At 47.2% G+C, this 23919-nt stretch overlaps 2 long non-coding RNA genes across 36 annotated transcripts in view; one reads left to right on the forward strand and one right to left on the reverse strand.

Moving 5' to 3' along the window:
• The window catches only part of LOC310881439, a 63571-nt gene that overhangs the window by 768 nt on the left and 38884 nt on the right, over window positions 1-23919 (reverse strand). For 22 of the 33 annotated variants that reach the window (XR_014572380.1, XR_014572381.1, XR_014572382.1 and 19 more), the window contains one exon: window positions 13346-16484. The exons of 1 other annotated variant lie outside the window; for it this stretch is intronic. This is a non-coding gene — a long non-coding RNA (uncharacterized lncRNA). 10 more of the 33 variants (XR_014572378.1, XR_014572389.1, XR_014572390.1 and 7 more) reach the window with 10 other exon arrangements.
• LOC310881443 lies at window positions 11-8096 on the forward strand. 3 transcript variants are annotated; one of them, XR_014572403.1, is made up of 3 exons: window positions 11-3504; window positions 3754-4063; window positions 4901-8096. It is a non-coding gene; the product is annotated as an uncharacterized lncRNA (long non-coding RNA). The 3 variants fall into 3 exon arrangements; XR_014572404.1 differs by lacking the exon at window positions 4901-8096 and having other exon boundaries at window positions 11-3112; window positions 3336-3504; window positions 3754-4545; XR_014572405.1 differs by lacking the exon at window positions 4901-8096 and having other exon boundaries at window positions 11-3112; window positions 3396-3504; window positions 3754-4545.

The following is a 23919-nucleotide window of genomic DNA, read 5'->3' on the forward strand; positions in this document are numbered from 1 at the left end:
AAAAAAAAAAGAAAAAAAAAAAAAAAAAGAGGTTGGAAGGAGCCAGGAATGGTCTGGCAGGGCCTCTCCATGGGGATGGGCGCTGGCAGTGGAGGTCCAGCTGTGGAGCAGGAGCTGGTGGCGCGGTGAGCGCCTCGCTGGGCGCCCGACTGCTGCTCCAGGCTTTCCCAACGCTGTCTCACATCTTTTATGAGACAACCCCGTGCTTCCTTCCCCCTCCCCCTTCAGTGTGCCCACATCCATCCCGAGCCACCCACCAGCCAGCAGGGGCCCAGTCCAGAGCTCCCTGCAGGCTGGTGGCCCGCCAGCCACGTCCTCGGTGTGCGCCTGCAGGTAGCAAGCTAAGGGAGGGCTTGGGTCGTCCTCACCATGCTTCCAGTGAGAGCACCGGGAAAGGGCTGGCTCCTCTCCCACCTTCTGGATTTCACAGAGCTCCCGGAAACGTGTCAGTCTGGGACCTGGCTTTCCAAACCGAGCCTTTCCACAGCACCTGATGGAGGAACAAAGCTGCTGCGGTGCAAGAAGCACAGCCCGGTCGTGTGCCTGGCCGTGCCTGAGGACATCTCACTCCACAGCTTCCAGCGTGAGCACAGAAGCATCGAGCTGTGAGGACACACAGCCCCTGGGTGCCACAAGAACCGTGTTTGGGTGCTGTGAGAGCTGGCACACACAGGGAGCCCTCAGAAGGTGGGATATGCGCCGCTACCGTGGGTGCTCACAGGCGCGATGCAAGCGGATGATGGGGAAGGCAGGCGGCACATTGCCACAATAACTCAGCAGATCGACGATGCAACAAGATTCATAACCCTAGCTATATATTCCCAGTCTCCTTGCTGGTGAACTGGGTGGATTTCTACCCAGCCTGCGATGGGGAAGAGTTTTCTGCTCTGATGTATTTGCTCTGTTGCCTCCAGACGTCTTAGTGTCTACCACTCGTTCTCCTTAGCATATTGGTGCCAACCTACTTTGTATTAACAGCAATTCAAATGTTAACAGCTGCTGTCCATGTTAATCAAAAAGAAGATTAATACAAATATATGATTACTGTATGAGCATTGTATAAGTGATATTCGGCTGTCTTAAGCTAAAATAACAATATACACTTTTATCCAATCCTGATACATTTATAAATATATTTAAATGGGTATAAATATTTATAAATAGTTTCTGTAATCTCCTGTAATTAGGCTTTAAGCTCTGTGACAGGCAGCATCTGTTTGATCTGCATGCGCTCTCGGCGTGTGAGTGTGTCAGGTTTCTCTATTAAAGGCGGCGGAGCCGGGCGGGTGCCTCCGAAGGAGGAGGCGAGGAGGAGGCGAGCTGGGGTCCGCGGCGCAGGGACGGGGCGAGGGAAGGACAAAAGGCCCAGCACCGGGCTGCAGCTCAGCGGGGTTTTGTCTGGAAGGAAGGACTGGAAGCGAGGAGGCAGTGGTGGGGAAGCTGTTCCTAAACCCTTTTTATTTCTGCTCAGAAACTCTTTTTATTTCAGAATGAATATTTGCAGCTCAGGGAATGGAGATGTTGCTCTGATGCCTCCTGGTTATTCAGGCAACACCACGCAGGGACACAAAGCGAGCAGGAGAGGAGGACGCTCTGTCTGTCCCACAGCAGGGTCCCGTAGGGGCTCTGGTAGGACAGGGGTCATGGAGCCAGGGTGGCTTTTTGGACAAGTTCTGCAAAAGGTGAGAGAAAGAGGCGACTGGAAGCATTTTCCTGGGCACGTGCTGTGTTTTGCTGGAGAACCTGCAACAGCACTTTTGGGGACAATGGCGCAGCTTCTGGGGAGATGCTACCGAATGGTCCCATGCCCTGTGGGCACAAGGAGGGGAGGGAGAGGCAGAGTTTGATGTCCCCAGCCTCCACCGGCATCACCCCGACCTCCACCCACGTGCCTGGCTTTGGAGAAGGTGGATGTGTGTTGTCCTGCTTGTTCAACCAGCCTGGCCACGTAGCTAAATGAGAAGAGCATGTTTTGCCCAAGGTCCTGAGGAAAAATCCCTTTCCAAGGAGGTGGAGAACCCTTTGCTTTTGTCCAGGCTGAGGACGTGGAGGAGGATGGGGAGGTTTGTACCTGTGGGACAGGGACAAGTGCTGGGAAGTGGGAGAGCAGAGAAAGTGGGGACAAACTGGAACAAAGCCAGACCCAGGCAGGACCAGGGGCTGCAGGTTATTGCCTTTTCCAGTTTGCATGTTTAAAAACACAGGAGAAGTGACAATAAATAAATAAATAAATAAACCACTGCAAACTGAAAAGTTGCTGAATGATCTTTGCTTTGCAGCTTTGACTTGGGCCTCGGCTGTGTGTCTTTAATCTTACCAAAGTCTTTAATCAGAAGAAAATCTGCCTTATCCTTAAAGCCCAGGGTCTGAGCCTGTGCCGTGCAAACAGAAGCCTCTGGAGCCTGCGGCAGGAGATTGCAGAGAGAGAAGCAAACAGGCGGCCGTAGCCACACAGCCTCCATCTGCACGCAGCCTCCATCTGCACGCAGCCTCCATCCTCAGCCTCCAACCAGGGCTGCAGTCAGCGGCATTTAAGGCTCCAGGTGCAGAGGAAGAGAAGTGATGCCCAAGGCACAAAGGGGGGAGAAATGCAACCATGACAGCTGCGGAGGAATAAGCAGGCTTTGCAGTTAAAAGGGAAATTTGGAAAGGCCCAGAAGTGTCATCCCCGTTCACCCAGAGGGATGTTGGAGGGTTCATGTGAGCCTGGGTCTCTTTAGGGATTGTGTTGAAGCTTTGTGCTTTTCCTTTCGTATTTTTTGCAGCTTGCTACAGTTTGTTCTTCCATGGGCTCATGGCCTGAGAGATCACAAAAAGAATGGGGGGAAAAAAGTGCAGCCATTCCGCTCCCCTTAGCACACCTGCAATACAACCATCACCATTTCCATTTCCTCCTCTCCCCCACACCTGAATGCTCTTGACAGTTTTACCAGTGATAAAAAAGCTCAGAGGAAATGGTGAGACCTGGAAATAATCCTGCATTCAACCTAAAACATAGGAGAGGGGACGGCATTGAGGGATTTCCGCAGCCCACCCTCCTGTGGCACAGGCTCCAGAAGCCAGGGCCCGTGGTGGGCGTTGCAGGCGATGTTCCTGGTCACGGAGCACGATGGCAAGTCACAGTTGTAAAGAGAAACCTGAAAAAAATGCCCTTAAAAAAAAAAAAAAAGCATAGTTTAAAATATTTCCTTAAAATGGTAGCCCTTATTAAATTTTATGAACTGTGAGAAGTGGGGAGGAAGGGTCTGATTATTAATTTAGAAAATGTCAAAAACATGTTTAAACAGTTTTAAATTACTTTTTTTTTTTTTTTTTTTTTTAATGCACAACCTGAGGATTTTAATTGCTTTTTAACACTGCCTCGCTTATCTGGAATAACACTCAATGAATAATAGAGACTCCGGGTTGCCACGAAAGAGGTCGCAGCCCAGCTGAAGAGGTGGCTGGTGGAGCGGACAGACCTGGGCCACCACCAGGATGTCTTTCTGAGCATCATAAAGAGAGGTGAGACCTACTCAGAGCATTGACACGGCCCACGGCTGCTGCTTTGGGGGGCTGAGGTGGTGCCTGGAACCTCTGAAGCCCCTCAGCTCCCGTCTGTGATGGGGACAGCGGGGACAGCAGCACGGCTTGCTGCGGATGGGACCAGCGTGGCTGAGTGCTTAAATATGTACTTAATTTCTGAAATCAATAATATAAGCTTTCCGTCACTAGAGTGAAACTCATATTATTTTGTATCCTCTTCTCATACAGATTTATTTGGTGTCACACCTGAAGCTGGGGCGTGCCCATCATCAGGAGTTCAAGCCGAAGTGGGCAACAGCCAGAGCTTCATCTGGGGCAAGTGAGATCCTGGGTGTCCCTTGGGTCTAGCTAAAAAGCCAGTGCAGGACGCTACCAAGGTTTCATCCCAAACCAGGGGTTTTCTGTGAAATGCAGGTGGATGGGGCGAGCATCACAGCACCCAGAGTCAGGTGCAACGGACCAGAGCAGAAAGCATGTGCACCGGTGGGGCAAGGGGAAGAGCAGGTCCAATATTACAGAAACATTAGTGCAGAACAAGGTAACAATCAGTAAATGTTAAAAAATATATTTAAAAATAAATTAATTTAAAAAATAAAAAAAACAGGCTCTCTATGGGTTTAAGCTCAGTGCCTGTGTGAAAGGTTGAGGCTACGTCATCACCCACTCGACAAGGTGACTCTTCACCATGGAAGCCCTCAGAAAGACTATGGTGCAAAGCAGCCCGATACTGGGGGACTTCAAATACTCCCAGAGAAAAATAGGTAAATGTCTGGAGACCACATAGAAAATATATTTTCTATGGCCTCCCTCCCAGACCAGCTAGGAGAAGCAATGCTAGATTCAGTCCTGTGTAGTCTACAGGGCTAATTTAAAATATTATTGGAGAGTTGCTCTAAAAGTGCCCATAACGTACTTAAACTCAATAGCATTGTAGGAATTAAAAAAAAAAAAATAGTTCATTGCTATTTCATTTCAAAAAGGCTATCCACAAAAAAAGTGGTGAGGCTTGTTAAAAAGAAATTAAAAGCAGATGCCAAAAGGGTAAAATTCTTCCAGGGGACATAGACATTGTTTAAAGATCTTCTATTAGATGATGAGACCAAATCTATACAATTATCAAAAGAGACTTTAAAAGGGCAAAAAATTAGCTGTTCTCATTAAAGACCAGACTAAGGAGGCTGTCAGAGGTAAAACACTATTCTTCAGACAGTGGAAGGCTCGTCCAAATGAGGAAAATAAAAAAGAGCACAAGATGGCAAATTAAGCGTAAAACTACGATAAAAGAGAATAACTTTTTTTTCCTTTTTTCTTTTTGATAAGCAGCTTTCTAAGGTACAAAAATCCAATAACTGACCCTTTTCTTCCATCACCCCAGCAGCAAGAGCTGGGGAGGGTCAAGGTGCGGGAGCAGAGCCTGGATGTGGAAAATGGGATAACACTGAAAAAGGACCCAAAAGCGATGGCAGAGCAGCCCACCTCCAGGAGAACAGACAGAATAATATGATAAAGGTGTCACTGAGAATAAATAGGAGATACGGGGGAGGAGACAGTGCAGGTTTTGCAGAAGAAGGCAGTAGAAAAAAGCTGCCGGGAGAGGCAACAGGCACCCATGGTGCTGCCCGCACCAGGAAGTGACCTGGAGAGGGAGAGGACAGCAGCCAGGGGATGAAGTTTTCTGGACACACCTCAAGAGTCAGAGCTAATTGTGAAAAGTTGCAGCAGAATTTCTCAATATTGAGTAAGCAGACAGTAAAATACGAGGGAACTTCATCAGACGTGCAAAATGATGTGCGCAGGTGAAGAAATCCATTTGTACTTTAACCAGTCATAAGCCTTCAATGAGCTATTACTGCCCAGGAAAGATAACTTGGACCTTGCATACCCACAGTATTATGGAGACATCGCCTCAGTGATCTGTGATGGCCGAAAAAGTAAATTGAGCGTGGAAATTTTTAGAGGAAAATAAAAGTGTTAAACAACAGAAGCGATCAATTTGTCATTGAGCAGATCAATAATTCACCTGCTACTTAAATACTGCTCACAAATCTGTTCCCTCCACTGGAAAATAAAGGAAACTAGAAACCAGGAAAGATGAAGAAGAAGGCAGCAAAGATAAGAGCAGGGGAGCGGTGGTTGAGAAGGAGCGCATCGGAACCAGGCAAAAGAAATGGTTTTTTTTGTATTTTGCATAACTAAATAGTAGGGTTTGGATGAGCTACAGAAGAACAGCTGGGGGATGCAGCGAGGTGCCTTGGGTCCCTTTGGACCCCAAGGGGGACTGCTTGCTTTTCTTAATTTTAGCTCTGGTTTTGAGGCTTTGTGTAGGAATCCCTCAGGAAGCTCCTGAGATGGGAGAGCTGGGACAACTCCAATTTGAGCTCAGAGCAGGATGAGGAGGGCTACGTGCATGTGTTTCTGAGAGTTGCCTTTAGTACTCAGGATTTATGGCAGAAATACAGGGTCTTCTGCACTGCCAGAGGCACCCAGCTGATTTTTGGTGCTGAGATCAGGCCAAGGTTCACAGCATCACCTGCTGTTGGGCTCTGCATCCACAAGAGATGCCCTGGGTATCGACTGCCCGGTCCAGATGCAGTAAATAGTTGGAAGCCTTAAAAGCCAAATCCACCGGTCAGTTCTCACACACGCTGCACGTTTTAACAGCTGTGCCAACTGATTTATTGGAAAACAGAAATTTCTCAAATTCTCAGAGCTAAAAATGTCTTTTGTTTCGGTTCCTTCTTGACAAGCGTATTTATGATGATCACAAAGAAAAGATCACAACAAATCCTGGCAAAAAAGGGAAGCAAGAAGAGTGAGCCAAGCTGCAGATAATAAGTAACAAATCAGGAAAAGAAGATAATGGTTGTGATTAAAAATCAGATGCTATGAAATAAAGAACAATTGATGAGAGAAGTAAAAGTATCCATTAAAAAAATCCATATCCAAATGTGTTATGGACAACAAGAAAGCATTTTAAATTATCTGGAACAAAAGAAATTCTAGCAAAATGATGATGTTATAGATCCATTTTTGGATAGATGCGGTAATGTTGTCAATAACAAAGCAGACGATGCAGAAGGGCCCAAAACCTGCTCTGGGTCTGAAACAATGAAGACAACATGTTTCAGCTCATGGGCCCTATCATCTCCTGTGCCAACAGCAAGTACGCAGCAGTTCCCAAATTGTTAACAGTTTAAAAGATATTGTGCTGTCACTTTAATTAGCTGAAATAATTATTAATTTTTAAAAGCTTTCAATTAATTTTTAAACCGGTTTTCATCTGGATGATCAGCCAAGTTGTTTCTAAATTTGTGAATAAAAAGCACTAAATATTTTACAGGAATGGCAGAAAAAAAGGTGGTGGAGTGGTGGCACTGAAAACTTCTTATAAGCTAGGAAAAATGCATTTCCAAAAGCAGCTTCTGAGCTGAGGGTTTGATACTTACTTGATACCAAGCCTTTGATACTTCAGTTTTTTCCCCAAAAAAGTCTTGAGGCATTTGAATGTGTTGGGCCACAGCAGGTGGGAGGTGATGAGGAAGGTTTGGTCATAAATTTGTGAAGCTAAGTGTTCTTTTGGACATTCAGGATTTTCCTCTTGGTCAAAGCATCATGACTCGAGCAGAATATTGGCAAAACGGTTACGGGGTCACTGTGACCCTCATTTTCTTACAAATGCGGATGCAATACAAATGAATCGACGTTTCACCAGGGAAACGATGCATTCCACCTTTATTGCAAAATACGAGTAAACGAATGTGAAAAACAGTCAATTTGGGTTCCAAAAGGGCATCTTTAAGAAATAACCCCTCCGACCCTTCCCTGAGCTTGTCCCTATAGCACAGCACTTCTCACGTGGCTGGGACGGGGATGCTTTGCTAGAGGCTGAACAAACTGCTGCGAGGCTTCGTGGTGCAAGAGCAGCGATTCGGGTGGGAAGGGGCATTTTGCTGCTGCCCAAGGACCTTTCTTGTCAACTTCCAATATAACTGCTGGGGGTCAAACCACCCAAAGTAACGCATGTTATTTAAGCTTTGCCTAATCTCAGCCTAATTGCTCCTACAGAAGGAATTCGTATCCGCTTTTTATCTGTACCCTCCAATCGGTGGCTCTTGGCACAGCAGCTGTCCGGGGTTTCAGCAGGGCCTTGCACAGTGGTGCCCTGGCTGGTGACACCGAGCAATGGTGGGGAGAGCTGGACAGACCTCAAACAGCCCCCAGGGCAAAGCCTGGGAAGTGCCAGTTGCCCTCCCTTTGCCTGCAAGGACTGCACAAGATCCAGTAATTAATGCTTTAGGTTACACGGAGACATCAGGTTCTCAGGCTACATCTGCAGGGAGCGCGGTGAGCGCAGGCTGCAGGGTGGTGCTGGGCAAGTGATGGCGAGGTGGGAGCAGGGCTGCAGGAGCTGGTAACACCCAGGCATCCATCACAAGTGGCTGCCAGCTCCTGCTGCAAGGTCCCCAGTGCAATAAGGGTGTGTTTAATGCAAAACAGACGATGCTATTCGACAAAAAAAAAAAAAAAAATTAAAATGCATCAACAGAAGCATTAGCTGGAAAGTTTCTCTAGGCTTTAGCATCTCCCTTCTGGTCCCTCTCACTAAATATTGAAGACATTCACCATCTTTTGGCAATTCAGTGCTTTCTGAGGCAGCCTGGACACGTGACATCATTCATTTTGATGCAGTACAAACATTAGAGTTTTTTTGTGTTTTTTTTTTTTTTTTTTTTCTTTGCCATAATGGGTTTCATTTTGAATAGAGTTTGCTGATGGGAAATATCCATCGTGGCAGGAGGACGCATTTCCCGGCACTGCAGCCGGGAGGGGGGTGCTCCATCACCTGCACCCCTGGGCTGAAGTCCCCGGACTGGAGCCACAGCTGTGTCCCCATGCACTCGTGGGGCCACCGGGTCCCCGATGGGCGCTGGGGATGGGTGGGCGACCAGGCACTGCTGCTCTTTAAGCAAGCCTGTCTGGGGAGCTGATGAGCCCACCGCAGCTGGGGTTTGAAATTTGGTGTCCTGCTGCTGGTGGCCTGAAGCGAGCTCTCATCTCCTCACTTCCAAAATCCTAGGAGAGCAGCTCAGAAAGCACCAGTGGCTCCACTTCCAGCCTGGACAAGCTTGTAGAAAAAGAATCCCAAAAAAGCAACATACAAAATAAGACAATATCTAGCCCCAGCAATGGCTGTTATTCGCCATCACCAGTGCATATCTGAGCCCATTTCCACGTCCCGAGCAGCGCTGATGCTGTGTTCCCACCTTGCACCGTGCCAGACTGGGGTCACCATCGTGCTGCAGCGGTCACACTGGGGACAATCCTTCACCCTCCAGAGCCTTCTCCTTGCCCTGCATGGACACAGTAGCTGTCCTCCAGCTGGGATGGGTGGGAGGGGGGCACAAGTGCTTCTGACCACCAACAGAGCCCTGGCGTTCCTACTGGTGGGGCAACACTTCAAAGCTGAGCTGCAAAGGATGAGGAGGACAGGCTCCACTTGGACATGCTGAAATATTTATCTTGTGCTCATACAGACCCAGCCTGGCTTGCACGCCTGTTTGCCTAACTGATGGAGGCTTGATAGCTGCAGCGGGGAGCTCATTAATTGAATTCCAAAGGGATTAATTACTGCAGGAATAAGAGGGCTCTCTGTCATCTCACAGGTTTTTCCATGCAGCTGGATCCGAGGGGGCTGAGAGGGCCAGGACTTGGTGGTGGAGGCAGCTGGAGGAGCCTGCAACGTCACTGCGGTGTCACCACTGTCCTGCAGGGTGGCACCAGGTCTCGGTGGGGTGCCATCTTCTGTTTCCCTTCTCCAGCCACCGGCAAAATGTTGAGGTAAGTGGGAGGAGGTGGGGACGACTCCGGGTTCCCCCTGTGGTGCCAGCCGGATTGCCAAGCAGCCACAGCAGTGCAGGGCTTGGTGCGCTGAACTTCGCTGGACGTGTGTGAGACCCTGGGGCAAGTGTCAAGCACCACGACACCGCATGTATACAGAGTTCTATCACTACTATGCCACAGGGGTGGTTTATGGGCTAGGGTGGACATAAGGAGATGGGGGCTTGCAAAAATCTGCCCCGGCAATGCATTCGGCGCGCAGGGCGCTACTGCAGAGTGCTTCCTTTGGCCTTGAGACCCATCCAGCTAGGCCCTGGGGAGGGACCAGGATTTCCTGTGTTTAAAAATACACATTTTTATATGCATATATATATATAAACACAATCCTCCTTCACTCTCTCAAAAGTCAAAATTAACTCCAGCTGTGCCAGCGATGCAGTTTGCAGCAGATGTGGCCGTGTGCTGCCGGAAAAGCAGTGCAGGGGCTCAAGGACTTCCCCGACCACCGCAGCGGCTGGGAAAAACGCGCTCTGTGCTGCTACATCCCAAACCACCCCCTGGCCCTGCCTTTTTGACAGCTTTACTGCCTGACCCTCCATGCAGAAAAGGATTCTTGGCCATTAAATGGTTTTAGTACAGTCAGGGGGAGGCATTTTTGCCTGGCCCTGGCTGTGCTCTGCCTTGGGGATGCGTGGAAGTTTGAGGGCAGGTCCCTGGGGACTGTTGAGAAGTCTGGACTGCTAGGTCATGGAAAAAAATTTGGGGTACCCTACGCCCAAAGGACAGGCTGTGCACAAACGTCACCTCCTCCCAGCACCCACAGTAAGGGCACTGCTGGTCCCTGGGGATGAGCTGAGCCGCGAAGGGAGCAGCACCCGCATCTCCTGCAGCCTCGGCCGTGCCCCAGGCACCGGCCCCTCTCCTAATCGCCGTATGCTCTTCTCCTGGTGGAGCATATGGCTCCCCGTATGCTACTGCCGTGTCCGATCTCATACGCTGGCCCTGTTGCTCTTGAGCAGCAGGCAAAAATGTCTCAATATCTTGGCACGTGAGCTCCTGAAAGGTTTGCACAGGGGATGGAAGCGATGTGTTGGTTCCCCTCCCTTCAAATGTTTAGGAAACAAGTGCACTGCACAGCCCAAAGTGCCTCCAAACATGTTCCCCACCTGCGTGGCCGTGCTGGCTTTTGGAGTATCCAAATGAGGGAGATCTCAGGTTGTGGGAGCAGGATGGGGAACTGCAGATTTCAGCCGGAGGAGGTTTATTGCTTCCAGGGTGCCCCAACAGCACCCACGGCAAGGGAAATGCCAGGGGTCCGTAACCACCAGCAGCACCCCATTTCCTCCTGGGGTAGTGGCAGAAAGCGGGTGACAGACTCACACCCAGGGCCCCAGCTGGGTCCCCTGTCGTGGTGGCCCCAGGACGCTCGAGGGAAGGAAGAGAAACACGCATCAAAAATGTAGGAAACACTTTGTTGGGAAAAAGTTAAGGTAACAGGTGAATCTATTCTAGCCAACGTTTAATAGAAAAAGGACTAAAGCTAGAGACAGCTATAGAGAAATCAGAAATCCATTTTTTAATGGATTTGCCTGTGCTTTAGACTGGTTCCAAAAAGCTTGGAGTGATCCAATTAACAAGGTAATGGGTTGCTGAGATATTTACACTGCTTCTGGACAAGGCTCTGGTCCGGGGTATTAATTTGATTGGGAGGGGGGGGTGTATTGCAGATAACAGTTCCCATTTTTTCCTTGTGGTTATATTCAGACTCAGGTGGTGTTTTTTTCAAACGACTCCCATTATTTCTAACTTAGGGTTTGTTCCCTGTGGGTGTCTGCTCCCCTTCAAAGGAAAGAAAGGCGGATTTCTGGGGACAGCAAGGCTATGCAGTTACCCAGGGGATTGCTGGGGGTCTGTGGAATTGAAAGCAAACCCACAAGGAAGGATCCACCTCCCGGGGAAGAACATTCCTATTCTGTCTCATTCTGTATTTGAAGAGGTTCAGGTGTTCTGATAAAACACAGCTCTTAGGTTTTGGGGTGTTTTGGCATGAAGCCTTGGGGAAAAGGTGTAGGCAAGCTCTCCTAAAGCTCAAGGGCCTCGTGGGGTTTTGCTGGCTTGTTATCAATAATAGAAACAGCGGGAATGAAACAGCTCCGGCAGCTCTGGGTTTCGTTTCTCCTTCAGCCCTCATGTCTCCAAGGTAAACTATTACATTGCTAATATTGAGTGCAGGGTTGTTTGAAAGTATTAAGGCTCCAGTTCATCAGAGGTCAGGTCTTATTTGATTTTGGCCAATTGGCAATTCCCTGTGTTTGCATCTGTTCCTGGAAGTAAATGTCTTCTCGCTTTCCGCGCCAATGCCGGCAGCGGCTGAAGGCTTCCCGGGTGCCTGGCTGTGGGGAGATCTTTCCCACCACCGCCCGAGGCTGGGGAACAGAAGAATCTGAGCCCCCGTTCCTGAGGTCTGATGTTGAGCCTTTTCCAGCATCTCTGGCTTTCAGGCTGGAGTACCTGGATCCAAGCCTCAGATGGAGTGAAAATGTTTGAACCTCGTGGAGAAAAAATGGTTTGTGTGCAGACCTCAGCCCGCAGCAGCAATCTATCATCCTGCTGCTTCCCGTGGAAGCTGGCTGATCCGAACAGGTGCAGTGGCCAAAGCTCACGGACACCTGGAGGAGGGAACGGGGCTAGTTTTCAGGGTTCATGCATGGATGCATTCCACATCTACGATGGTCTTGCACAGTGTGTGTGTTTCCTGCAATGGGAAATGCTGGACTTGTTCCACATGGACAAACCAACTGCCTGTGGGTAACAAGTCCAACCTGAGCATACTGAACACATCATTTTTTTGGTCCTACCAGTGGTGTTAGTCCTTTGGATGATATCTCTTTTGGAAATTTTGGAACATTTCTGCTGTGCATCAGTAGGGAATGGCCCAAGAGGGCTGTGGATGACCCTTGCAGGTCTGTTCCAGAATATGCGCTGGGAGGAAAGGGCAGTCTGAAATCCTGTGAAATGGAGGAATTAAAAAAAAAAAAAAAGACCAATGTGATTTTTGGCAGAGGACTCCAAGCCCTGACAGTGTAAACTACTTCATGGTCAAGGGCGACTTCCACTTTGTTGAACGATTTCTGCTTTGGATAAAGAATTTGATAGGGCAAAGTCCTGAATATTTGTCTGACTTCTCCCAGGGCAGATCCCTGGGTTGTGCTGCAGACAGGCGTCCCACCTAGGAAAGGGGATTTACATTACCAGCAAAGGATCACTCCTGAGAACTCATCACAGCTTCCAGGAGCCACCTTGTCTGGCTGTCTGGTCCAGCCCAGGAACCAAGGGATAACCTGCTAGACATGTTGGCATGGCTGATGGTCAGGGACTTCTCAGCCTTCATCTAAGGCAATGATAAGGAGGATGGAAATTGCTTCGGAGCAATTGCCGTGTCAAAAGCTAACGTAGCAGGAGGCTTTCTGCTTGCCAAGAGGTGCTGGCAAACCTCAGGCTCATGCATCAGTACACGAAAGTATGAGTCTCTGGACCATGTTGCTCGCAAAGATCTGTAGCCACAAGATTATCTGTTAGAAAATGTATTTCACTAAGATGTCACTTGTTTCCCTGATGCCCTTTCCCAGAATAATTCAGCCAGAAGCATCAGGACCAAGTAGTGGAACTGTGAAGACCAGTGTCCCAAGGAGAGAGGTTTGACTAGGTGGAGGACGTGATGAGGAGCAGTTTGAACATCTCCCAGGCTCACAGGACCCAGTATTTGTGATACCATGGTCGAGTATGACTGCCCCAATAGCAGTGCCAAATGTGGATCTCTCCACAAAGCCCTACATGATGTTTTTACTGTGAGTGATGATAGAGCTGGAAAGACCCTAAAAAAAGATTGATCACAGGCTAAGAACAGAAGCTTTTTTGCCTTTTTTTTTTTTCATTTTAGTCTGAACAGTTAGGTTTCCAAGCCTTGGTTTTCAGATTTAAAAAAAAAAAAAAAAAAAAAAAAAAACATATCTGAGGCGAGGCAGGCATATTTCATTAACAGTTCAGCATAGTCCAAAACATGACAGCAAGCCTCCATTTAAAATTACCAACACAGACCGAAGCAGCCCTGCTGTGCTCCCTCTTTGCAGAGTGCCAACATCGCTGCGAACCCAAACACCTGGACGTGGCAGCTGCCCCTCCATCTCCATTAGGGCTCCTCTCACGACACAGCTCATTGTCAGGCACTCTTTGCATCTCTTGCTTTCTGACCAATAATTGTTGCTGTCAGCTTGCTCTTATCCCATTTATTATATAGGTAGTTTTATTCGGTTTTATTGCTTCTATCACCTTTCATGTAATCAAGGTGTATTTTCACTGCTTTTCTTTTAACCGATGCAGCTTTTTGTGAACACATTCAGGGCATCTTTTAAAATGATCTTCAGCATCTCTAAATTAATCATCAAAATACTTCCTATGATTTTCCTCCCAGTTCCTAAATGTTTTCAGCTTGGCCACAGCATGTGCCTGTCTCAGTGCCCAGGCACGTATTGCATTTGGGTATGGCAACAAGATCAGGGCACAGTGTACCTAGCTAACTACTAATAAGGAGCTTAATTTGGTGATTGGTTCACCCTAAACCATTAGAACAGGGGCAAAGACAGTAATATCCTGAAGGTAATGAATGCTTTGAGCTGGAAAATAATCAGGGTATGTTTCTGAAGCTTCAAGGATGTGTGATTAAGAGCCACCCAAGGTCCCCCAGGAGCTCTGCCTGCAGCCACGGCAGCGCAGGGTGTGTTTATCTCCCTTCACTCAATCTTCTTTGCTCCCTTTAGGGTACAGTCTGGGGACAACGAGGAGAATTCTCCTCCTTTTGAAGAGGTAACTCAAAAATCCCCTGTCCAAGGGCTCTGGCTGAGGAGCAGCGAGTTACCATGTGTCGGGTGTTTTACGGTAGATGCCGGGGGCTGGCTCCTGCCTCCTGGCACCTTCTTAGAGAGAAAATAAATCTTGAATTACCTTGTTTTCATTTCCAATAAAACTGCATGCTGGCAGTTGCCTTGGAGCTAATAATCTGATACGGTGCTGTGCATCTGTGAGTGTTTGTAGCATGGGTGTGCTGGTTCTGTGTTTGAGACTGACAGGGCAGCACTGTATTGTTGTTTTCCTATCGCTATACTGTGCTCCCAGCACATCATAATAAAAAGAAACATGAAGGAAGGCAATTTATCACAATACAAAAATAAGAGGCGTAATAATGTAAATTATGCACATCATTAACCGCAACTGTTGCTCTAAAATGGACACAGATGCCACAAGAAAATCACCTTTGAGTTGAAGTCACGACCATTTTCTCAGAACGGCTTCCTTGTAGGCGCTGGAAGACCAATGTGCCATCTTCTCATGAGGTCTGGAGAACTGGCTTGGAGCCCCATTAATGCAGCCATGGCAGCACGAGGTGCCTGCTCCTCCTCGGGGGCCAGGTTGCATGCTCCTCCTCCACTAGTGAACGCGTTGGGCACTGTGGCTGGGATCCATCTGGTCACGGTGTAGGTGGACCAGTCACCACCAGCTCTGTGTCCATTCACAGCAGGTGAAGTCAATGGCCCATCTCATCCTACACTAGATGTCAGAAGGGTAGGTGAACTACATGCCACCCCAAGTGCTACATCTCCCCTCTGGCTATGTAGGAAGCCAAAAATAACCACCTCAGGTATCTTACTTGGATGTGTAACACTGCCAGAGGTGAATCCCATGCCACACTGCTGTTTTTTCAAGAAATGTAAAGGGGAGAGGGAAAACCCCGTACTGAATGCCTCCTCCTTTCTAATTTCTCTCCCTTCTTTCCGCTCATTCTTTTCCCTCTTCAAAGAGGACTTCGAACTCTTTCATCAGCTCACCACCATCGCAGGCAAGTGCATGACACTTTGCAGCAGCATGAGTGGGACTTCCCAGCCCTTTCCTACCACCTGGATTCCTAAAGCTGGTTTACTGCAACTTAAAACCTTCCCATGTAGAATTTTCCCCTGCAAAAATTAGACCTCATGAAAATAAATAATTCCCACAGGAAATTTCAATTTGATTACAAATATTGACTTGCTTGGGGGAAGTTAGTTTTTTTTTATTTTTTTAAAGAAAAATCCATTTGGAATCAACATTTCCAAATTAAACATGTATGTTTCACTCTGTTATAGTATTTAACTTGAAAAAAATACCAATTTTGTTTCCAGTGGTTAGGGATTTTAGGAGTTGCTTCCATCCATATTTTTCTGCAAGAGCTGAATAAAAGAGATGTCTTAAAACTGGGCAAAGTGGAGAAAAGATTTGTTTTAATTTTAAAGGATTAAAAAATGTAATATAAAATGTTGTAAATCACTTTCATGCTTCAAAAAGAAAAAAAAAAAGCATAAATAAATGTATTAAAGTGCAGTGATTTTCTGAGGATGTGGCAGCCAGGAGACACAGGGGCTGAGCAGACACAGGAAGAACTTGGTGTTACACTGGCTTAGTGGTGGTAGAGCTGTGGCATGGGCTCCCCAACATTTCTGGGTTGAACCCACAAGCATGGGGACCCTCAGCACCTAGAGAAGACCTACCCCTGAGACATCCAGGCCAACAGGTGTTTGTAGGGATCGCCCTCCTCAGTTTAGGGTTTTGCACTCCACCGAAGCTATACTTCAGACACCTCTGTCTTGCTTGTGTTTGGGCCCGTGGGGCACAGCCAAAATCAACAGCCCAGGATGTGTATTTTTGCCCTTTTCCCACAGGTTTACTCTTTCCTCACCAAGAGCAACCCTTCCACTCTCAGAAACAGAAAATCAAGCTGAACTGCTCAGGAAACCTCATGCATTTCAGGACGGGTGCTTGGGTGTGAATACATGCCACTTACAGATTTAAAAAAAGGGTTAGAAACCAACTTAGCTGTATCCAATGCAAGGGCTTTGTCAAGGGAGAAGGGAAAATTTTCTTAACAAAAAAGACCCTGGCGAGCTCTGTGTCCTGCTTGGTTTTGGAGGTGAAGGACTGGGTAGGAGGAAGAAGGAGCTGAAGGAAAAGCAACCTGATGTAGACGAGGTTTCCATTTACCAACACTAGTCCTGAGAGGGGTACTGATAGGGTCCAGCCTTCAGCCAAGCACACTGCCAAAAGAAAAAAAATAATAATAATAAAAAAAAAACCACACACATTTCAAAACTGAAAAATGATTGCCACAGGTGACACTGTCTGGAGATGGGGACTCTCTGGGAGCCTGAACTGGGGGCAGAGGGGTTAAGCTCTCCCCAGGATGGGGGCCATCCCAGGTCCCTGCTGAAGATGAGCTCATAGCAAGCTCTAGCAGCTCACTGGAGACATCCAGGTACCAGCCAGAAATTACTCCAGACAGGGGAAGTGCCTTTTAGGAGCACTCTATTAATAGACGTGGATAACAAATAGCTGATAACAAATGCAAAAAGCCCTTGGACTAAAGTCCTGTTTGCCCAGGCAATATCCCCACTGAGCGCAGCAGCCATTAGTCGCAGCAGGAGGCACCAGGAGCAGCTCTCTCACTGTCAAGAAAACTCAGCTCTTACATCAAAGTACGAAAATAAATGCATGATCTATTTACTTTAGCAAAGGTGCAATTTCTGCACCTTCCCAGCTATGCTCCACCATGCAGCTGCCGGGCTCCAGTTAGTGATGCTCGAGCCTGTCTTACAGTGTGCTGGGCGCAGCCTGGTGACCTGCTCGCAGCCCTCCCTGTGTCTGTTGTTTGCTTGTTGCTCCAGCGAGCAGTGCACACCTCCAGCCCTTGCTCTGTGCTTCCTCAATACTCTTTCTCAAACAATTGTTTGTGTTTCGAATATGCTATTCTGTGCAGACATGATTAAGCTGTTTAGGGTGAATGATGTTGCCAATGAGGATAACCTCTCTTAAGGTTAATTAATCATTTGTAAACCAACCTTTGGATGTATACATTATTCATAAGTACTCCTGAACTAACGGGCCAGATCGTTTTCAGCCACTGCGTTTTCTGTAGAAGTCTTCAGTTATTCCATAACCGAGGGCGATTGCTGAGGTACCGGGAGGGCAGTGCCTCTGGGCACCTTCTCTGCAAGATGCCCACACTTGCCCATCATTCAGACCAGAACCCCAGTTTAGGCTGGACCACAGCCCAGCAGCAGCTTTTCTTCTCTACCTGTGTATTTCTTCCTTGAAGCCTGACTGACCTTAAACTATCTTGAAGACTCCTCTCCGGGAGCTTGACATTTAAAAGTGCAGTGACAGAAAATAACTTCTTCTAAAAAAATATGTGTAACTTATTTATCAGCACTAGTAGAGGGAGAGAAGAATTTAAATGAAGGCATACATATACATAGTGCTGCTCAATCGTGACTTTTTGCTGATGCCACGTGGTAGCACCATTTTCTCCTCGAGTCAAGCTGCTCTTTGCATTATGGTGGCAGGTGAGGCTCTTCCCCCATCTTCAAACCTGGGACTGGCTGAGGAGGAGCAGGGATAAGGAAAGAAGGGAGCCCTGCATCTCCTCCTGGGCAGCAGAAGGTGGCTTGGTTAGCCCAGGGTCAGTGAAACCACAGGGCAAGGTTTCAGTCTCAGGGCACTCAAGGAGCTAATTTAACGTCTCACAGGCACCAAAAGTGAAAGGCAGGAAACAACAAGCCAGCATTTATGGAGAAAACACCCTATGGATCATTCGTTGTCAGACCGCATAAATGGAAAAAAAGAGAGAAAGAAAAAAAAAAAGAATAAAGAAATCAGAGACTAAACACTGCACAAATTGGTGAGCTCAGGACTCAGGAAACTGCTTATATATCTGTAGGGAAAAGCCTCATGTATCCCATGTTCTACAGGCTGGCAGCAGCAAGAGCAGACCCTGACAAATGAGCTCTTCACCCTGCTCGCCACCAAAAGCTACAGCGAAGCCATGGGGGAGTCTCCTGAATGTGAGGTGTTCATGTATCTTTAATTATTGTTTCAGCCACATAAATCCATGCTGAATTAAAATTCATGATGGTTCTAGGGTACAAGTGCAAACAATTTGTTCGGTAAACTTTGCTCTAATTGGCATTCTGAAAATTTCCTGTTAATCAAGCCCCTTGGGCTCAGTTTACCAGTGTAGTTCTGTCTGCGAATGTCAGTGCTCGGAGGGTGCATGCATGTACGCCGATTTCAAGGGTCTTTATATGATATTAACTCATACACCTTGTCCTCACATTCATTTGCAAGTAATTTTTTAACAACATTCTGTGGCCCTGCCTTTTATCTTGCTGCTTCATTACTCGCGGCAAGCAAGCGAGCAGAAGAGCCTTTGTAAAACCCGAAACAAAATTGCACTCAAAAATGTCTCAGATCTGGATGCATCTGAAACTCCTCCCAGCAGGAGCTGTGTTTCCAGTGGCACTTGACTCCAAGTGGCCATGGGAGAAATGTGAAGAAATTCAGGCCAGCACAGTAAATGTCAGGCATGCGGGTGGTGCCGCTGCACGGGGACTCCAGCTAAACACACACAAAAACAGGGCCCTGAAGGTGGGTAATGCTGTCCTCCTGAGCTGAATGTCGCCCAAAGAGACAAGGCATGAGCAGACCTGAGTTTGTCATCTCTCTGGAAAACACCAGAAACCCTTCTAGGAGGTGCTAGAGAATAGGGTGCGTGTCAGGGGGTTGCCATCGATCATCCCCTTCCCAAGCACTGTCCTGCAGAGAAGGGTTGGCCAATTCTGGATCTGTCCAACCAATATCCCCTCTGCAGCAATGCCTTGTTGGTTCCACCTGAGGGTCCCACTGTCAGGGGATTTCGGGAGCTTTCCTGTCACCCCCCGCCCTTCTGTTCTGCAGCCCTATTATGCTAGTCCTTCAATCGCATCCCAAGAGATTGTGGGGAAAAGGAAAAGCTACCTGAGTGTCTCTTCCCACCAGCACAGACATGGGTACGACAGGCGAACAGAAATAACAAAATAACGAGCGTCTGACAGAGATCAGGGAAGCTGTGGAGAAGCTCTCTTGGATGGAAATACGCTGTAAGGAAATGCAGAACTGGCAGTTCCCTGAAGAGACTAGAGATGGTGCACAACAGCAAACTGCTCCCCTGTGAAAGCAGATAAGAAGCATAATTAGATGGCATTACAGCAGCGGCAGGGTCTGGAAGCTGGAAAGAAATCATATGGAAAGTGGAAACAGGCACGTGCTGGGGGGGAGAATACAGGAATAATACAGGTTCACAGCGTGCGAGCAGCTAGATCTATGGTCCCAAGCTTTCAGAGGAAACCAGCACGGGTCTGCAAATAAATTAGCTGTAAAACGAGAACAGCAAGACGTGTAGGTGCAGAACTGTCGGGGGCAGGAGACAGAGCACTGACTGGGTGTTCCAAGCAGGAATTTGGCCCATGTCCCTTGTTTCAGACTTTATAAGAAGGTTAATTGTGAATGAAAGTTAACAAAACCAGCTTTGAAGGGAACTGTGGAGAAGGCCAGCACAAGGAAAGAAGTTTAAAGCCGTCTGGATATGTCAAATGTATTCAAAATGAGAGGATTTGATGAAATGCCCCCAGGAACATTGAAACCTTGGTGATTATCTTCAAAATTTATGAAGGCATAGAGGTCCCTGGAGATGAGAGAAGCACCTCTCTTAAAAGAGAAGACTTAAAAAAAAAATGAATAATCAACTCAATCTCAATTCTCTGCAAGAGGTTGGAAGAAAGTATTAAACGAGCAACTTGTAAGATGTAAAATGATGAATAAAATCAAAGAACATGGGTTTGTCAAGAACCAGGCATGTCAACCCAATTTAATTTCCTTCTTTGATAAGGCAACTAGCATACTTGATGACGGGGAAGCAGAAAACACAGAAGCGAGGCCCTTTGCGTTTTCCCACGGGACAGCCTCAAACAAGCTAAGAAAACACCCTCTAGAAACAGAGTGCAACTCACAGAGTAATTGTTCCTGAAGAGGAAGAATCAAGGGGGAGGAGGTTTCTCCAGCCTCAACCGTCACTCTAGAGGAAGGGCCTTCACCCTTCCTGTCTGTACACCTGATGGGCTGCATTTCTCTGACTTGGCAGTCCTGTAGTGTGGCCACATCCACAGCTTTGCACAAGGACAGCTGCTTGCCCAAAAGAAATTAAGATTAAACCTTTGTTATGATGACTTCTAGCACCTCACGTTCCTTTACCCTTAATTTCCCCATAACATCAGCATACCCGTGCGTATTTAGCTAGACATGTTTTGCTGTAGCATTATCCCATATTAACCCTAGATGCTGGCATTGAGCTGACAAGATGCTTTCAGTGGAGCTTCACTCCACCCACTTTGAAAACAGAGCAAATCTGTAAAAGCAACCTGCAAAGTCTGAATGTGCGTGTGGAGGCTTTACCACTGCTCCGTTCCTGGAACTCCAGACAGATGGATAGATGTGGACCCTTGAAAACTGTGATCAAGCGACTTTGTGAGCTGTAGAACAGCTGCTGGAGAAATGCAGAAACAGAAGCTTTTGATACAGTTTCAAACAATGTGTAATTATCAGGTAGCTGAAAATTAGCCCATCTGTGCCTCGGGAAAAGACAATGAGAAGTTATGTGTTACTAATGGCTGAAAAGAGCTGGCAACACAAAACAGGAAATTTTCAGTAAACTTTTTTTTAAGGTAATGTAATTACACGACGTAATCCCCAAATCTTCCAACTTTTTGGCGTTTTTTTGATAACGCTTATGAGGTCTTCATCCTTCTTTCTTTCTCCTCTCCTCACTGTAGCAGCATGGTCTTTGGCATTTTGAGCAGTGCCAGCTGTCTGGCTGGGCTACCTACAGCAGCAGATGTGGGTGACATAAACTGTCATTGCAACAGAACAGCTAACGACATGTATCAGGTTTTCCTAAAGCAGATTGTAAATATCCGCTGTGCCTTTGCCACAGCCTCGCTATCTGAATGCAAAGCATCCAAGCTTATAATACCATTTTGAACAAAATTTCTGTGCTGGTAGAGTTGGCAGGCCAGAGTCAAGGTCTCTAATCCGGGTCAGTGCACATGCAAGCATCAGCGTGCTTCAGATTTAGGACCCCTTTTGTTTTGTCTGCTTTTGGTCATTGCTGATCCAGCATTCAAATAAAAAAAAAAAAAAAAGAAAAAGAAAGAAAGAAAGCATGCTTTTTTTTGTTGTTGTTAAGTGCCTTGAGGATCCAGTGATAAGGTCTTTGGGGGTCGGGGAAGCAAAACTGGAATAGCATAAAACTCATGCAAATAGTCTGGGCAGGGTAAATAGCTCATGATTTTTTTATTCATACTTTTGTCTGTGGAATAACTGGGAGCAAATTGCTTTTTCCTTTCCTAGTTCAAATTATTCAGAGACTTTTTCTGCTGATTTTTGCTATTCTCCCTTTTGCGAGCGTTTGCTCTCGAAGATGGCCCGCTTAGCTCTGAATGGAAAGCAAATGTTGCCTTCACCTTCAGTGAACTTTGAAGCAATTGATTTTACTGGCATAAAAGAAAAGCTGAAAAGCGACTGCTCGTGGCTGAATTTTGCCATTTCACAATTGTCTGTGCAGGAAGAAGCAGGCGTCCCAGAAGAGAGATGACAGCTGCTCTTTCGTCTCGTCCCAGTTCAGCCAACAGCCCTGTCCCCTTTCACATGTGGGGCAAGTCCCACCTAGCCCCGCACTGCCGACATCTCGGCAGCCACCACGTAGATGCTTTAAACAACTCATAATAGGGAGGATTCCAACAAAATTATTCTCACTAGCTTTTGTCTGATAATCTGAGGTCAAGAAAACAAACTGCTTCCTCTCCGCTCTCTCCAGCACTGCGGTGAGAAATGCAGCCAAGCTCCGGCACCGAGAATAAAGGCAGAGTTGGCACAAACACAGGAGCTTCTTAAATGAGTTTGCCATTAGCCGGAAGGGCTGCAAATTGAAGCGAAGATAAGCCCCTTAGCATTTCCCTTCTTTAATCCAAGCCTCATAAAAGCGGAGATGTGTTCCTATTCAGTGGGCTTTATACAGAGGCAGGTATTTCATTTACCCAAAAACCCCTGGATCGGATAAATTATTAATGTTATTTATAAAGGCAATTCTGCCATTCAGCAACTTCTTTTGGATCCCTACGCTTAATCTCACTGCTTAGCATAAGATACACTCCAGTTAAAAGGCAAAATCACATTCCTTTACAAGGCCTGCAAAATAACGGAGTGCTGAGGTGCCTGAAAAAAGGTTGTAGTTTAAATACCGCTTTAAAGACTAATACATTTATCAGTGGCAAACACAAGCACTAACTTCCACTTGCTTGTATCCTCGCTGCGTGCTGGATTGGGCCTCTCTCGCATGCATCAAGAGCCGTCAAAACTACTCAGAACAGCAGAGATGCAAAACACGCCTGTGCTTATACAAGCCTCTGTAAGGCAGTTTAGTGGCTGGGTGGAGCTGTCTGGTGAGCTAGCAAGTATCCCTGTCATCTCCTGAAACATGGCCTGTAATGTGTCCTGCTCCCAGGCACCCACATCTGTGACTTTGGTTTCTGCAGGATCAGCCTTATGCCCACCCCAGGGACCAGGGTGTTACCAAGGGCAGAGATGCTAGAAGAAATGTCCTCCGGTCAGGTGATGGAGTCAGGATGCTCAGAGACCAAAAAATGGGTCCTCAGGGACCCTGGGAGAGCCACCACCACAGCAGCATAAAGGATCTCAGCCCCAGGAAAGCTAGCATGGCATGTAACCATGAAGAGCAAGGGAATAAACAGGAGAAGCTACGAGTCCTGGTATTCATCCAGCATCACAATTTCGGTTGCAAATCTGGGGCACAATGGACCACTTTCCATGGCAGAGTGCTGGCACTAAAAAGGTGAAGCAGCACCGCTCCCAGCAGAAGGGTGGCAATTGGTATTTTGGGGTTAAGTGCCAATGCTGAGGAAGAAGAGACTCAGCATCTCTCGAAAAGACATGCTTGATCCTCCAGGAAAGGAACAACGGCTCCTTGCTCCCACACCAGGACTACACACAGGATTAACTAAAACATAATATTCTGAGTGCTTTCGGATGAGAAACATTTACAACTGATGTGTGAAAAAGCATACTTGCAAACACGCATTAGGAGGGACTGCACTACAAAACCCATGAGCAGCATGAGTGCTGCTCTCTGGGGTGTACTGCAGAGTATCTCTGGGGCACCATGAGCAGAGTTTGGCCCTGGGAAGGACCTAGGAAAGAAGCAGCAATGTCAGCTGAACAAAGCCAACACAGAGAAAGAATTTTGGCTTCTGTTTCTAAGCAGGTAATTTTGAATTAATTGAGGGAAAATGATAGGCATCTATCTAAAAAGGCATCTTTTGGGGAAAGTAGGGAGCAAAAAATGGAGGCTGCAGCAATGTGGCATCATTGGGAATTTCCACTCTTCCTAGAAGTGTTGAAAAGCAGAAGAAACACACAAAATCTGGTACTGTATTTGGATAGTTCACGTGTCTGACGCAAATAGCATTTAGAAATGCTACCTGAAATGTCAGAGAGGCCTCTCGGTCTAACAGGGACCGACCCATCTGTCCCCAGAACACAGGGATGGCTGCAGCAGGGCCATGGATGGGGCATCCCCCCAGCAGG

This window comes from Anser anser (genome assembly GCF_964211835.1).
Source record: "Anser anser genome assembly, chromosome: 14".
Classification (NCBI taxonomy): domain Eukaryota; kingdom Metazoa; phylum Chordata; class Aves; order Anseriformes; family Anatidae; genus Anser; species Anser anser.